The sequence below is a fragment of the Osmia lignaria genome, unplaced genomic scaffold, assembly GCF_051020975.1.
Source record: "Osmia lignaria lignaria isolate PbOS001 unplaced genomic scaffold, iyOsmLign1 scaffold0013, whole genome shotgun sequence".
Classification (NCBI taxonomy): Eukaryota; Metazoa; Arthropoda; class Insecta; order Hymenoptera; family Megachilidae; genus Osmia; species Osmia lignaria.
This window is the reverse complement of record NW_027478167.1, coordinates 2,062,681-2,078,562: the sequence shown is the minus strand read 5'-3', so window position 1 is coordinate 2,078,562 and position 15,882 is coordinate 2,062,681.

Below are 15,882 nucleotides of genomic sequence, written 5' to 3'. Positions count from 1 at the left end.
AAGAGACCTTTTTTGTAGAGAATTAAGTTTCCTACTTTTTATGTTCTATGATATTTTTTGATCAGATGCGCAGTTCTCGAGATATATCAAGATATTTAAAAGTTCCGAAGCCGCACCAACATAATAGAGATACAGAAACACCGTGGCCCCTTTCTTTGAGCTAACTCTGCACTAGTGCGAGCCGCAAATGCCACTTCCAGCTTAGCTGTGCAGAAGAAGAACAACAAGAAGAAGAAATATCTCGAAATATGTCCGTCAGGCCCCTTCCCTTGAGATAAATCTGCTAATATCTCGGAAACGAAGCGAGCTATGGCAAAATGTTAAGAGACCTTTTTTGTAGAGAATTAAGTTTCCTACTTTTTATGTTCTATGATATTTTTTGATCAGATGCGCCGTTCTCGAGATATATCAAGATATTTAAAAGTTCCGAAGCCGCACCAACATAATAGAGATACAGAAACACCGTGGCCCCTTTCTTTGAGATAACTCTGCACTATTGCGAGCTGCAAATGCCACTTCCAGCTTAGCTGTGCAGAAGAAGAACAACAAGAAGAAGAAATATCTTGAAATATGTCCGTCAGGCCCCTTCCCTTGAGATATATCTGCAAATATCTCGGAAACGAAGCGAGCTATCGCAAAATGTTAAGAGACCTTTTTTGTAGAGAATTAAGTTTCCTACTTTTTATGTTCTATGATATTTTTTGATCAGATGCGTAGTTCTCGAGATATATCAAGATATTTAAAAGTTCCGCAGCCGCACCAACATAATAGAGATACAGAAACACCGTGGCCCCTTTCTTTGAGATAACCCTGCACTATTGCGAGCTGCAAATGCCACTTCCAGCTTAGCTGTGCAGAAGAAGAACAACAAGAAGAAGAAGTATCTCGAAATATGTCCGTCACGCCCCTTCCCTTGAGATAAATCTGCAAATATCTCGGAAACGAAGAGAGCTATGGCAAAATGTTAAGAGACCCTTTTTGTAGAGAATTAAGTTTCCTACTTTTTATGTTCTATGATATTTTTTGATCAGATGCGTACTTCTCGAGATATATCAAGATATTTAAAAGTTCCGAAGCCGCACCAACATAATAGAGATACAGAAACACCGTGGCCCCTTTCTTTGAGATAACTCTGCACTATTGCGAGCTGCAAATGCCACTTCCAGCTTAGCTGTGCAGAAGAAGAACAACAAGAAGAAGAAATATCTCGAAATATGTCCGTCAGGCCCCTGCCCTTGAGATATATCGGCAAATATCTCGGAAACGAAGCGAGCTATGGCAAAATGTTAAGAGACCTTTTTTGTAGAGAATTATGTTTCCTACAATTTATGTTCTATGATATTTTTTGATCAGAAGCGTAGTTTTCGAGATATATCGAGATATTTAAAGGTTTCGAAGCCGCACCAACATAATAGAGATACAGAAACACCGTGGCCCCTTTCTTTGAGATAACTCTGCACTAGTGCGAGCCGCAAATGACACTTCCAGCTTAGCTGTGCAGAAGAAGAACAACAAGAAGAAGAAATATCTCGAAATATGTCCGTCAGGCCCCTTCCCTTGAGATAAATCTGCAAATATCTCGGAAACGAAGCGAGCTATGGCAAAATGTTAAGAGACCTTTTTTGTAGAGAATTAGGTTTCCTACTTTTTATGTTCTATGATATTTTTTGATCAGATGCGTAGTTCTCGAGATATATCAAGATATTTAAAAGTTCCGAAGCCGCACCAACATAATAGAGATACAGAAACACCGTGGCCCCTTTCTTTGAGCTAACTCTGCACTAGTGCGAGCCGCAAATGCCACTTCCAGCTTAGCTGTGCAGAAGAAGAACAACAAGAAGAAGAAATATCTCGAAATATGTCCGTCAGGCCCCTTCCCTTGAGATAAATCTGCTAATATCTCGGAAACGAAGCGAGCTATGGCAAAATGTTAAGAGACCTTTTTTGTAGAGAATTAAGTTTCCTACTTTTTATGTTCTATGATATTTTTTGATCAGATGCGCAGTTCTCGAGATATATCAAGATATTTAAAAGTTCCGAAGCCGCACCAACATAATAGAGATACAGAAACACCGTGGCCCCTTTCTTTGAGCTAACTCTGCACTAGTGCGAGCCGCAAATGCCACTTCCAGCTTAGCTGTGCAGAAGAAGAACAACAAGAAGAAGAAATATCTCGAAATATGTCCGTCAGGCCCCTTCCCTTGAGATAAATCTGCTAATATCTCGGAAACGAAGCGAGCTATGGCAAAATGTTAAGAGACCTTTTTTGTAGAGAATTAAGTTTCCTACTTTTTATGTTCTATGATATTTTTTGATCAGATGCGCCGTTCTCGAGATATATCAAGATATTTAAAAGTTCCGAAGCCGCACCAACATAATAGAGATACAGAAACACCGTGGCCCCTTTCTTTGAGATAACTCTGCACTATTGCGAGCTGCAAATGCCACTTCCAGCTTAGCTGTGCAGAAGAAGAACAACAAGAAGAAGAAATATCTCGAAATATGTCCGTCAGGCCCCTTCCCTTGAGATAAATCTGGAAATATCTCGGAAACGAAGAGAGCTATGGCAAAATGTTAAGAGACCTTTTTTGTAGAGAATTAAGTTTCCTACTTTTTACGTTCTATGACATTTTTTGATCAGATGCGTAGTTCTCGAGATATATCAAGATATTTAAAAGTTCCAAAGCCGCACCAACATAATAGAGATACAGAAACACCGTGGCCCCTTTCTTTGAGATAACTCTGCACTATTGCGAGCTGCAAATGCCACTTCCAGCTTAGCTGTGCAGAAGAAGAACAACAAGAAGAAGAAATATCTCGAAATATGTCCGTCAGGCCCCTTCCCTTGAGATAAATCTGGAAATATCTCGGAAACGAAGAGAGCTATGGCAAAATGTTAAGAGACCTTTTTTGTAGAGAATTAAGTTTCCTACTTTTTACGTTCTATGACATTTTTTGATCAGATGCGTAGTTCTCGAGATATATCAAGATATTTAAAAGTTCCGAAGCCGCACCAACATAATAGAGATACAGAAACACCGTGGCCCCTTTCTTTGAGATAACTCTGCACTATTGCGAGCTGTAAATGCCACTTCCAGCTTAGCTGTGCAGAAGAAGAACAACAAGAAGAAGAAATATCTCGAAATATGTCCGTCAGGCCCCTTCCCTTGAGATATATCTGCAAATATCTCGGAAACGAAGCGAGCTATGGCAAAATGTTAAGAGACCTTTTTTGTCGAGAATTATGTTTCCTACAATTTATGTTCTATGATATTTTTTGATCAGAAGCGTAGTTTTCGAGATATATCGAGATATTTAAAAGTTCCGAAGCCGCACCAACATAATAGAGATACAGAAACACCGTGGCCCCTTTCTTTGAGATGACTCTGCACTATTGCGAGCTGGAAATGCCACTTCCAGTTTAGCTGTGCAGAAGAAGAACAACAAGAAGAAATATCTCGAAATATGTCCGTTAGGCCCCTTCCCTTGAGATAAATCTGCAAATATCTCGGAAACGAAGCGAGCTATGGCAAAATGTTAAGAGACCTTTTTTGTAGAGAATTAAGTTTCCTACTTTTTATGTTCTATGATATTTTTTGATCAGATGCGTAGTCCTCGAGATATATCAAGATATTTAAAAGTTCCGAAGCCGCACCAACATAATAGAGATACAGAAACACCGTGGCCCCTTTCTTTGAGATAACTCTGCACTATTGCGAGCTGCAAATGCCACTTCCAGCTTAGCTGTGCAGAAGAAGAACAACAAGAAGAAGAAATATCTCGAAATATGTCCGTCAGGCCCCTTCCCTTGAGATAAATCTGCAAATATCTCGGAAACGAAGAGAGCTATGGCAAAATGTTAAGAGACCTTTTTTGTAGAGAATTAAGTTTCCTACTTTTCATGTTCTATGATATTTTTTGATCAGATGCGTAGTTCTCGAGATATATCAAGATATTTAAAAGTTCCGAAGCCGCACCAACATAATAGAGATACAGAAACACCGTGGCCCCTTTCTTTGAGATAACTCTGCACTATTGCGAGCTGCAAATGCCACTTCCAGCTTAGCTGTGCAGAAGAAGAACAACAAGAAGAAGAAGTATCTCGAAATATGTCCGTCACGCCCCTTCCCTTGAGATAAATCTGCAAATATCTCGGAAACGAAGAGAGCTATGGCAAAATGTTAAGGGACCCTTTTTGTAGAGAATTAAGTTTCCTACTTTTTATGTTCTATGATATTTTTTGATCAGATGCGTTGTTCTCGAGATATATCAAGATATTTAAAAGTTCCGAAGCCGCACCAACATAATAGAGATACAGAAACACCGTGGCCCCTTTCTTTGAGATAACTCTGCACTATTGCGAGCTGTAAATGCCACTTCCAGCTTAGCTGTGCAGAAGAAGAACAACAAGAAGAAGAAATATCTCGAAATATGTCCGTCAGGCCCCTGCCCTTGAGATATATCTGCAAATATCTCGGAAACGAAGCGAGCTATGGCAAAATGTTAAGAGACCTTTTTTGTAGAGAATTATGTTTCCTACAATTTATGTTCTATGATATTTTTTGATCAGAAGCGTAGTTTTCGAGATATATCGAGATATTTAAAGGTTCCGAAGCCGCACCAACATAATAGAGATACAGAAACACCGTGGCCCCTTTCTTTGAGATAACTCTGCACTAGTGCGAGCCGCAAATGACACTGCCAGCTTAGCTGTGCAGAAGAAGAACAACAAGAAGAAGAAATATCTCGAAATATGTCCGTCAGGCCCCTTCCCTTGAGATAAATCTGCAAATATCTCGGAAACGAAGCGAGCTATGGCAAAATGTTAAGAGACCTTTTTTGTAGAGAATTAAGTTTCCTACTTTTTATGTTCTATGATATTTTTTGATCAGATGCGCAGTTCTCGAGATATATCAAGATATTTAAAAGTTCCGAAGCCGCACCAACATAATAGAGATACAGAAACACCGTGGCCCCTTTCTTTGAGATAACTCTGCACTATTGCGAGCTGCAAATGCCACTTCCAGCTTAGCTGTGCAGAAGAAGAACAACAAGAAGAAGAAATATCTCGAAATATGTCCGTCAGGCCCCTTCCCTTGAGATAAATCTGCAAATATCTCGGAAACGAAGAGAGCTATGGCAAAATGTTAAGAGACCTTTTTTGTAGAGAATTAAGTTTCCTACTTTTTACGTTCTATGACATTTTTTGATCAGATGCGTAGTTCTCGAGATATATCAAGATATTTAAAAGTTCCGAAGCCGCACCAACATAATAGAGATACAGAAACACCGTGGCCCCTTTCTTTGAGATAACTCTGCACTATTGCGAGCTGTAAATGCCACTTCCAGCTTAGCTGTGCAGAAGAAGAACAACAAGAAGAAGAAATATCTCGAAATATGTCCGTCAGGCCCCTTCCCTTGAGATATATCTGCAAATATCTCGGAAACGAAGCGAGCTATGGCAAAATGTTAAGAGACCTTTTTTGTCGAGAATTATGTTTCCTACAATTTATGTTCTATGATATTTTTTGATCAGATGCGTAGTTCTCGAGATATATCAAGATATTTAAAAGTTCCGAAGCCGCACCAACATAATAGAGATACAGAAACACCGTGGCCCCTTTCTTTGAGATAACTCTGCACTATTGCGAGCTGCAAATGCCACTTCCAGCTTAGCTGTGCAGAAGAAGAACAACAAGAAGAAGAAATATCTCGAAATATGTCCGTCAGGCCCCTTCCCGTGAGATAAATCTGCAAATATCTCGGAAACGAAGAGAGCTATGGCAAAATGTTAAGAGACCTTTTTTGTAGAGAATTAAGTTTCCTACTTTTCATGTTCTATGATATTTTTTGATCAGATGCGTAGTTCTCGAGATATATCAAGATATTTAAAAGTTCCGAAGCCGCACCAACATAATAGAGATACAGAAACACCGTGGCCCCTTTCTTTGAGATAACTCTGCACTATTGCGAGCTGCAAATGCCACTTCCAGCTTAGCTGTGCAGAAGAAGAACAACAAGAAGAAGAAATATCTCGAAATATGTCCGTCAGGCCCCTTCCCTTGAGATATATCTGCAAATATCTCGGAAACGAAGCGAGCTATGGCAAAATGTTAAGAGACCTTTTTTGTAGAGAATTAAGTTTCCTACTTTTTATGTTCTATGATATTTTTTGATCAGAAGCGTAGTTTTCGAGATATATCGAGATATTTAAAAGTTCCGAAGCCGCACCAACATAATAGAGATACAGAAACACCGTGGCCCCTTTCTTTGAGATAACTCTGCACTATTGCGACCTGCAAATGCCACTTCCAGCTTAGCTGTGCAGAAGAGGAACAACAAGAAGAAGAAATATCTCGGAATATGTCGTCAGGCCCCTTCCCTTGAGCTAAATCTGCAAATATCTCGGAAACGATGCCAGCTATGGGAAAATGTTAAGAGACCTTTTTTGTAGAGAATTAAGTTTCCTACTTTTTATGTTCTATGATATTTTTTGATCAGATGCGTAGTTTTCGAGATATATCGAGATATTTAAAAGTTCCGAAGCCGCACCAACATAATAGAGATACAGAAACATCGTGGCCCCTTTCTTTGGGATAACTCTGCACTATTGCGAGTTGGAAATGCCACTTCCAGTTTAGCTGTGCAGAAGAAGAACAACAAGAAGAAGAAATATCTCGAAATATGTCCGTCAGGACCCTTCCCTTGAGATATATCTGCAAATATCTCGGAAACGAAGCGAGCTATGGCAAAATGTTAAGAGACCTTTTTTGTCGAGAATTATGTTTCCTACAATTTATGTTCTATGATATTTTTTGATCAGAAGCGTAGTTTTCGAGATATATCGAGATATTTAAAAGTTCCGAAGCCGCACCAACATAATAGAGATACAGAAACACCGTGGCCCCTTTCTTTGAGATGACTCTGCACTATTGCGAGCTGGAAATGCCACTTCCAGTTTAGCTGTGCAGAAGAAGAACAACAAGAAGAAATATCTCGAAATATGTCCGTTAGGCCCCTTCCCTTGAGATAAATCTGCAAATATCTCGGAAACGAAGCGAGCTATGGCAAAATGTTAAGAGACCTTTTTTGTAGAGAATTAAGTTTCCTACTTTTTATGTTCTATGATATTTTTTGATCAGAAGCGTAGTTTTCGAGATATATCGAGATATTTAAAAGTTCCGAAGCCGCACCAACATAATAGAGATACAGAAACACCGTGGCCCCTTTCTTTGAGATAACTCTGCACTATTGCGACCTGCAAATGCCACTTCCAGCTTAGCTGTGCAGAAGAGGAACAACAAGAAGAAGAAATATCTCGGAATATGTCGTCAGGCCCCTTCCCTTGAGCTAAATCTGCAAATATCTCGGAAACGATGCCAGCTATGGGAAAATGTTAAGAGACCTTTTTTGTAGAGAATTAAGTTTCCTACTTTTTATGTTCTATGATATTTTTTGATCAGATGCGTAGTTTTCGAGATATATCGAGATATTTAAAAGTTCCGAAGCCGCACCAACATAATAGAGATACAGAAACATCGTGGCCCCTTTCTTTGGGATAACTCTGCACTATTGCGAGTTGGAAATGCCACTTCCAGTTTAGCTGTGCAGAAGAAGAACAACAAGAAGAAGAAATATCTCGAAATATGTCCGTCAGGACCCTTCCCTTGAGATAAATCTGCAAATATCTCGGAAACGAAGCGTGCTATTGCAAAACGTTAAGAGACCTTTTTTGTAGAGAATTAAGTTTCCTACTTTTTATGTTCTATGATATTTTTTGATCAGAAGCGTAGTTCTCGAGATATATCAAGATATTTAAAAGCTCCGAAGCTGCACCAACATAATAGAGGTACAGAAACACCGTGGCCCCTTTCTTTGAGATAACTCTGCACTATTGCGAGCTGCAAATGCCACTTCCAGCTTAGCTGTGCAGAAGAAGAACAACAAGAAGAAGAAATATCTGGAAATATGTCCGTCAGGCCCTTTCCCTTGAGATAAATCTGCAAATATCTCGGAAACCAAGCGAGCTATGGCAAAATATTAAGAGACCTTATTTGTAGAGAATTAAGTTTCCTACTTTTTATGTTCTACGATATTTTTTGATCAGATGCGTAGTTCTCGAGATATATCAAGATATTTAAAAGTTCCGAAGCCGCACCAACATAATAGAGATACAGAAACACCGTGGCCCCTTTCTTTGAGACAACTCTGCACTATTGCGCGCTGCAAATGCCACTTCCAGCTTAGCTGTGCAGAAGAAGAACAACAAGAAGAAGAAATATCTCGAAATATGTCCGTCAGGCCCCTTCCCTTGAGATAAATCTGCAAATATCTCGGAAACGAAGCGAGCTATGGCAAAATGTTAAGAGACCTTTTTTGTAGAGAATTATGTTTCCTACAATTTACGTTCTCTGATATTTTTTGATCAGAAGCGTAGTTTTCGAGATATATCGAGATATTTAAAAGTTCCGAAGCCGCACCAACATAATAGAGATACAGAAACACCGTGGCCCCTTTCTTTGAGATAACTCTGCACTATTGCGACCTGCAAATGCCACTTCCAGCTTAGCTGTGCAGAAGAGGAACAACAAGAAGAAGAAATATCTCGGAATATGTCATCAGGCCCCTTCCCTTGAGCTAAATCTGCAAATATCTCGGAAACGATGCCAGCTATGGGAAAATGTTAAGAGACCTTTTTTGTAGAGAATTAAGTTTCCTACTTTTTAGGTTCTATGATATTTTTTGATCAGATGCGTAGTTTTCGAGATATATCGAGATATTTAAAAGTTCCGAAGCCGCACCAACATAATAGAGATACAGAAACACCGTGGCCCCTTTCTTTGAGATAACTCTGCACTATTGCGAGCTGCAAATGCCACTTCCAGCTTAGCTGTGCAGAGGAAGAACAACAAGAAGAAGAAATATCCCGAAATATGTCCGTCAGGCCCCTTCCCTTGAGATAAATCTGCACATAACTCGGAAACGAAGCGAGCTATGGCAAAATGTGAAGAGACCTTTTGTGTAGAGAATTAAGTTTCCTACTTTTTACGTTCTATGATATTTTTTAATCAGATGCGTAGTTCTCGAGATATATAAAGATATTTTAAAGTTCCGAAGCCGCACCAACATAATAGAGATACAGAAACACCGTGGCCCCTTTCTTCGAGATAACTCTGCACTATTGCGAGCTGCAAATGCCACTTCCAGCTTAGCTGTGCAGAAGAAGAACAACAAGAAGAAGAAATATCTCGAAAAATGTCCGTCAGGCCCCTTCCCTTGAGATAAATCTGCAAATATCTCGGAAACGAAGCGAGCTATGGCAAAATGTTAAGAGACCTTTTTTGTAGAGAATTAAGTTTCCTACTTTTTATGTTCTATGATATTTTTTGATCAGATGCGTAGTTCTCGAGATATATCAAGATATTTAAAAGTTCCGAAGCCGCACCAACATAATAGAGATACAGAAACACCGTGGCCCCTTTCTTTGAGATAACTCTGCACTATTGCGAGCTGCAAATGCCACTTCCAGCTTAGCTGTGCAGAGGAAGAACAACAAGAAGAAGAAATATCTCGAAATATGTCCGTCAGGCCAGTTCCTTTGAGTTGAATCTGCAAATATCTCGGAAACGAAGCGAGCTATGGCAAAATGTTATGAGACCTTTTTTGTAGAGAATTATGTTTCCTACAATTTATGTTCTATGATATTTTTTGATCAGAAGCGTAGTTTTCGAGATATATCGAGATATTTAAAAGTTCCGAAGCCGCACCAACATAATAGAGATACAGAAACACCGTGACCCCTTTCTTTGAGATAACTCTGCACTAGTGCGAGCCGCAAATGCCACTTCCAGCTTAGCTGTGCAGAAGAAGAACAACGAGAAGAAGAAATATCTCGAAATATGTCCGTCAGGCCCCTTCCCTTGAGATAAATCTGCACATATCTCGGAAACGAAGCGAGCTATGGCAAAATGTGAAGAGACCTTTTGTGTAGAGAATTAAGTTTCCTACTTTTTATCTTCTATGATATTTTTTGATCAGATGCGTAGTTCTCGGGATATATCAAGATATTTAAAAGTTCCGAAGCCGCACCAACATAATAGAGATACAGAAACACCGTGGCCCCTCTCTTTGAGATAACTCTGCACTATTGCGAGCTGGAAATGCCACTTCCAGTTTAGCTGTGCAGAAGAAGAACAACAAGAAGAAGAAATATCTCGAAATATGTCCGTCAGGCCCCTTCCCTTGAGATAAATCTGCAAATATCTCGGAAACGAAGAGAGCTATGGCAAAATGTTAAGAGACCTTTTTTGTAGAGAATTAAGTTTCCTACTTTTCACGTTCTATGATATTTTTTGATCAGATGCGTAGTTCTCGAGATATATCAAGATATTTAAAAGTTCCGAAGCCGCACCAACATAATAGAGACACGGAAACACCGTGGCCCCTTTCTTTGAGATAACTCTGCACTATTGCGAGCTGTAAATGCCACTTCCAGCTTAGCTGTGCAGAAGTAGAACAACAAGAAGAAGAAATATCTCGAAATATGTGCGTCAGGCCCCTTCCCTTGAGATATATCTGCAAATATCTCGGAAACGAAGTGAGCTATGGCAAAATATTAAGAGACCTTTTTTGTAGAGAATTATGTTTCCTACAATTTATGTTCTATGATATTTTTTGATCAGAAGCGTAGTTTTCGAGATATATCGAGATATTTAAAAGTTCCGAAGCCGCACCAACATAATAGAGATACAGAAACACCGTGGCCCCTTTCTTTGAGATAACCCTGCACTAGTGCGAGCCGCAAATGCCGCTTCCAGCTTAGCTGTGCAGAAGAAGAACAACAAGAAGAAGAAGTATCTCGAAATATGTCCGTCAGGCCCGTTCCTTTGAGCTGAATCTGCAAATATCTCGGAAACGAAGCGAGCTATGGCAAAATGTTAAGAGACCTTTTTTGTAGAGAATTATGTTTCCTACAATTTATGTTCTATGATATTTTTTGATCAGAAGCGTAGTTTTCGAAATATATCGAGATATTTAAAAGTTCCGAAGCCGCCCCAACATAATAGAGATACAGAAACACCGTGGCCCCTTTCTTTGAGATAACTCTGCACTATTGCGAGCTGCAGGTGCCACTTCCAGCTTAGCTGTTCAGAGGAAGAACAACAAGAAGAAAAAATATCTCGAAATATGTCCGTCAGGCCAGTTCCTTTGAGCTGAATCTGCAAATATCTCGGAAACGAAGCGAGCTATGGCAAAATGTTAAGAGACGTTTTTTGTAGAGAATTATGTTTCCTACAATTTACGTTCTATGATATTTTTTGATCAGAAGCGTAGTTTTCGAGATATATCGAGATATTTAAAAGTTCCGAAGACGCACCAACATAATAGAGATACAGAAACACCGTGGCCCCTTTCTTTGAGATAACTATGCACTATTGCGAGCTGTAAATGCCACTTCCAGCTTAGCTGTGCAGAAGAAGAACAACAAGAAGAAGAAATATCTCGAAATATGTCCGTCAGGCCCCTTCCCTTGAGATATATCTGCAAATATCTCGGAAACGAAGCGAGCTATGGCAAAATGTTAAGAGACCTTTTTTGTCGAGAATTGTGTTTCCTACAATTTATGTTCTATGATATTTTTTGATCAGAAGCGTAGTTTTCGAGATATATCGAGATATTTAAAAGTTCCGAAGCCGCACCAACATAATAGAGATACAGAAACACCGTGGCCCCTTTCTTTGAGATGACTCTGCACTATTGCGAGCTGGAAATGCCCCTTCCAGTTTAGCTGTGCAGAAGAAGAACAACAAGAAGAAATATCTCGAAATATGTCCGTTAGGCCGCTTCCCTTGAGATAAATCTGCAAATATCTCGGAAACGAAGCGAGCTATGGCAAAATGTTAAGAGACCTTTTTTGTAGAGAAATAAGTTTCCTACTTTTTATGTTCTATGATGTTTTTTGATCAGATGCGTAGTTCTCGAGATATATCAAGATATTTAAAAGTTCCGAAGCCGCACCAACATAATAGAGATACAGAAACACCGTGGCCCCTTTCTTTGAGATAACTCTGCACTATTGCGAGCTGCAAATGCCACTTCCAGCTTAGCTGTGCAGAAGACGAACAACAAGAAGAAGAAATATCTCGAAATATGTCCGTCAGGCCCCTTCCCTTGAGATAAATCTGGAAATATCTCGGAAACGAAGAGAGCTATGGCAAAATGTTAAGAGACCTTTTTTGTAGAGAATTAAGTTTCCTACTTTTTACGTTCTATGACATTTTTTGATCAGATGCGTAGTTCTCGAGATATATCAAGATATTTAAAAGTTCCGAAGCCGCACCAACATAATAGAGATACAGAAACACCGTGGCCCCTTTCTTTGAGATAACTCTGCACTATTGCGAGCTGTAAATGCCACTTCCAGCTTAGCTGTGCAGAAGAAGAACAACAAGAAGAAGAAATATCTTGAAATATGTCCGTCAGGCCCCTTCCCTTGAGATATATCTGCAAATATCTCGGAAACGAAGCGAGCTATGGCAAAATGTTAAGAGACCTTTTTTGTCGAGAATTATGTTTCCTACAATTTACCTTCTATGATATTTTTTGATCAGAAGCGTAGTTTTCGAGATATATCGAGATATTTAAAAGTTCCGAAGCCGCACCAACATAATAGAGATCCAGAAACACCGTGGCCCCTTTCTTTGAGATAACTCTGCACTATTGCGAGCTGCAAATGCCACTTCCAGCTTAGCTGTGCAGAAGAAGAACAACAAGAAGAAGAAATATCTCGAAATATGTCCGTCAGGCCCCTTCCCTTGAGATAAATCTGCAAATATCTCGGAAACGAAGAGAGCTATGGCAAAATGTTAAGAGACCTTTTTTGTAGAGAATTATGTTTCCTACTTTTCATGTTCTATGATATTTTTTGATCAGATGCGTAGTTCTCGAGATATATCAAGATATTTAAAAGTTCCGAAGCCGCACCAACATAATAGAGATACAGAAACACCGTGGCCCCTTTCTTTGAGATAACTCTGCACTATTGCGAGCTGCAAATGCCACTTCCAGCTTAGCTGTGCAGAAGAAGAACAACAAGAAGAAGAAATATCTCGAAATATGTCCGTCAGGCCCCTTCCCTTGAGATAAATCTGGAAATATCTCGGAAACGAAGAGAGCTATGGCAAAATGTTAAGAGACCTTTTTTGTAGAGAATTAAGTTTCCTACTTTTTACGTTCTATGACATTTTTTGATCAGATGCGTAGTTCTCGAGATATATCAAGATATTTAAAAGTTCCGAAGCCGCACCAACATAATAGAGATACAGAAACACCGTGGCCCCTTTCTTTGAGCTAACTCTGCACTAGTGCGAGCCGCAAATGCCACTTCCAGCTTAGCTGTGCAGAAGAAGAACAACAAGAAGAAGAAATATCTCGAAATATGTCCGTCAGGCCCCTTCCCTTGAGATAAATCTGCTAATATCTCGGAAACGAAGCGAGCTATGGCAAAATGTTAAGAGACCTTTTTTGTAGAGAATTAAGTTTCCTACTTTTTATGTTCTATGATATTTTTTGATCAGATGCGCAGTTCTCGAGATATATCAAGATATTTAAAAGTTCCGAAGCCGCACCAACATAATAGAGATACAGAAACACCGTGGCCCCTTTCTTTGAGCTAACTCTGCACTAGTGCGAGCCGCAAATGCCACTTCCAGCTTAGCTGTGCAGAAGAAGAACAACAAGAAGAAGAAATATCTCGAAATATGTCCGTCAGGCCCCTTCCCTTGAGATAAATCTGCTAATATCTCGGAAACGAAGCGAGCTATGGCAAAATGTTAAGAGACCTTTTTTGTAGAGAATTAAGTTTCCTACTTTTTATGTTCTATGATATTTTTTGATCAGATGCGCCGTTCTCGAGATATATCAAGATATTTAAAAGTTCCGAAGCCGCACCAACATAATAGAGATACAGAAACACCGTGGCCCCTTTCTTTGAGATAACTCTGCACTATTGCGAGCTGCAAATGCCACTTCCAGCTTAGCTGTGCAGAAGAAGAACAACAAGAAGAAGAAATATCTCGAAATATGTCCGTCAGGCCCCTTCCCTTGAGATAAATCTGGAAATATCTCGGAAACGAAGAGAGCTATGGCAAAATGTTAAGAGACCTTTTTTGTAGAGAATTAAGTTTCCTACTTTTTACGTTCTATGACATTTTTTGATCAGATGCGTAGTTCTCGAGATATATCAAGATATTTAAAAGTTCCGAAGCCGCACCAACATAATAGAGATACAGAAACACCGTGGCCCCTTTCTTTGAGATAACTCTGCACTATTGCGAGCTGCAAATGCCACTTCCAGCTTAGCTGTGCAGAAGAAGAACAACAAGAAGAAGAAATATCTCGAAATATGTCCGTCAGGCCCCTTCCCTTGAGATAAATCTGCAAATATCTCGGAAACGAAGAGAGCTATGGCAAAATGTTAAGAGACCTTTTTTGTAGAGAATTAAGTTTCCTACTTTTTACGTTCTATGACATTTTTTGATCAGATGCGTAGTTCTCGAGATATATCAAGATATTTAAAAGTTCCGAAGCCGCACCAACATAATAGAGATACAGAAACACCGTGGCCCCTTTCTTTGAGATAACTCTGCACTATTGCGAGCTGTAAATGCCACTTCCAGCTTAGCTGTGCAGAAGAAGAACAACAAGAAGAAGAAATATCTCGAAATATGTCCGTCAGGCCCCTTCCCTTGAGATATATCTGCAAATATCTCGGAAACGAAGCGAGCTATGGCAAAATGTTAAGAGACCTTTTTTGTCGAGAATTATGTTTCCTACAATTTATGTTCTATGATATTTTTTGATCAGATGCGTAGTTCTCGAGATATATCAAGATATTTAAAAGTTCCGAAGCCGCACCAACATAATAGAGATACAGAAACACCGTGGCCCCTTTCTTTGAGATAACTCTGCACTATTGCGAGCTGCAAATGCCACTTCCAGCTTAGCTGTGCAGAAGAAGAACAACAAGAAGAAGAAATATCTCGAAATATGTCCGTCAGGCCCCTTCCCTTGAGATAAATCTGCAAATATCTCGGAAACGAAGAGAGCTATGGCAAAATGTTAAGAGACCTTTTTTGTAGAGAATTAAGTTTCCTACTTTCTATGTTCTATGATATTTTTTGATCGGATGCGTAGTTCTCGAGATATATCAAGATATTTAAAAGTTCCGAAGCCGCACCAACATAATAGAGATACAGAAACACCGTGGCCCCTTTCTTTGAGATAACTCTGCACTATTGCGAGCTGCAAATGCCACTTCCAGCTTAGCTGTGCAGAAGAAGAACAACAAAAAGAAGAAATATCTCGAAATATGTCCGTCAGGCCCCTTCCCTTGAGATAAATCTGCAAATATCTCGGAAACGAAGCGAGCTATGGCAAAATGTTAAGAGACCTTTTTTGTCGAGAATTATGTTTCCTACAATTTATGTTCTAGGATATTTTTTGATCAGAAGCGTAGTTTTCGAGATATATCGAGATATTTAAAAGTTCCGAAGCCGCACCAACATAATAGAGATACAGAAACACCGTGGCCCCTTTCTTTGAGATGACTCTGCACTATTGCGAGCTGGAAATGCCACTTCCAGTTTCGCTGTGCAGAAGAAGAACAACAAGAAGAAGAAATATCTCGAAATATGTCCGTCAGACCCCTTCCCTCGAGATAAATCTGCAAATATCTCGGAAACGAAGAGAGCTATGGCAAAATGTTAAGAGACCTTTTTTGTAGAGAATTAAGTTTCCTACTTTTTATCTTCTATGATATTTTTTGATCAGATGCGTAGTTCTCGAGATATATCAAGATATTTAAAAGCTCCGAAGCTGCAC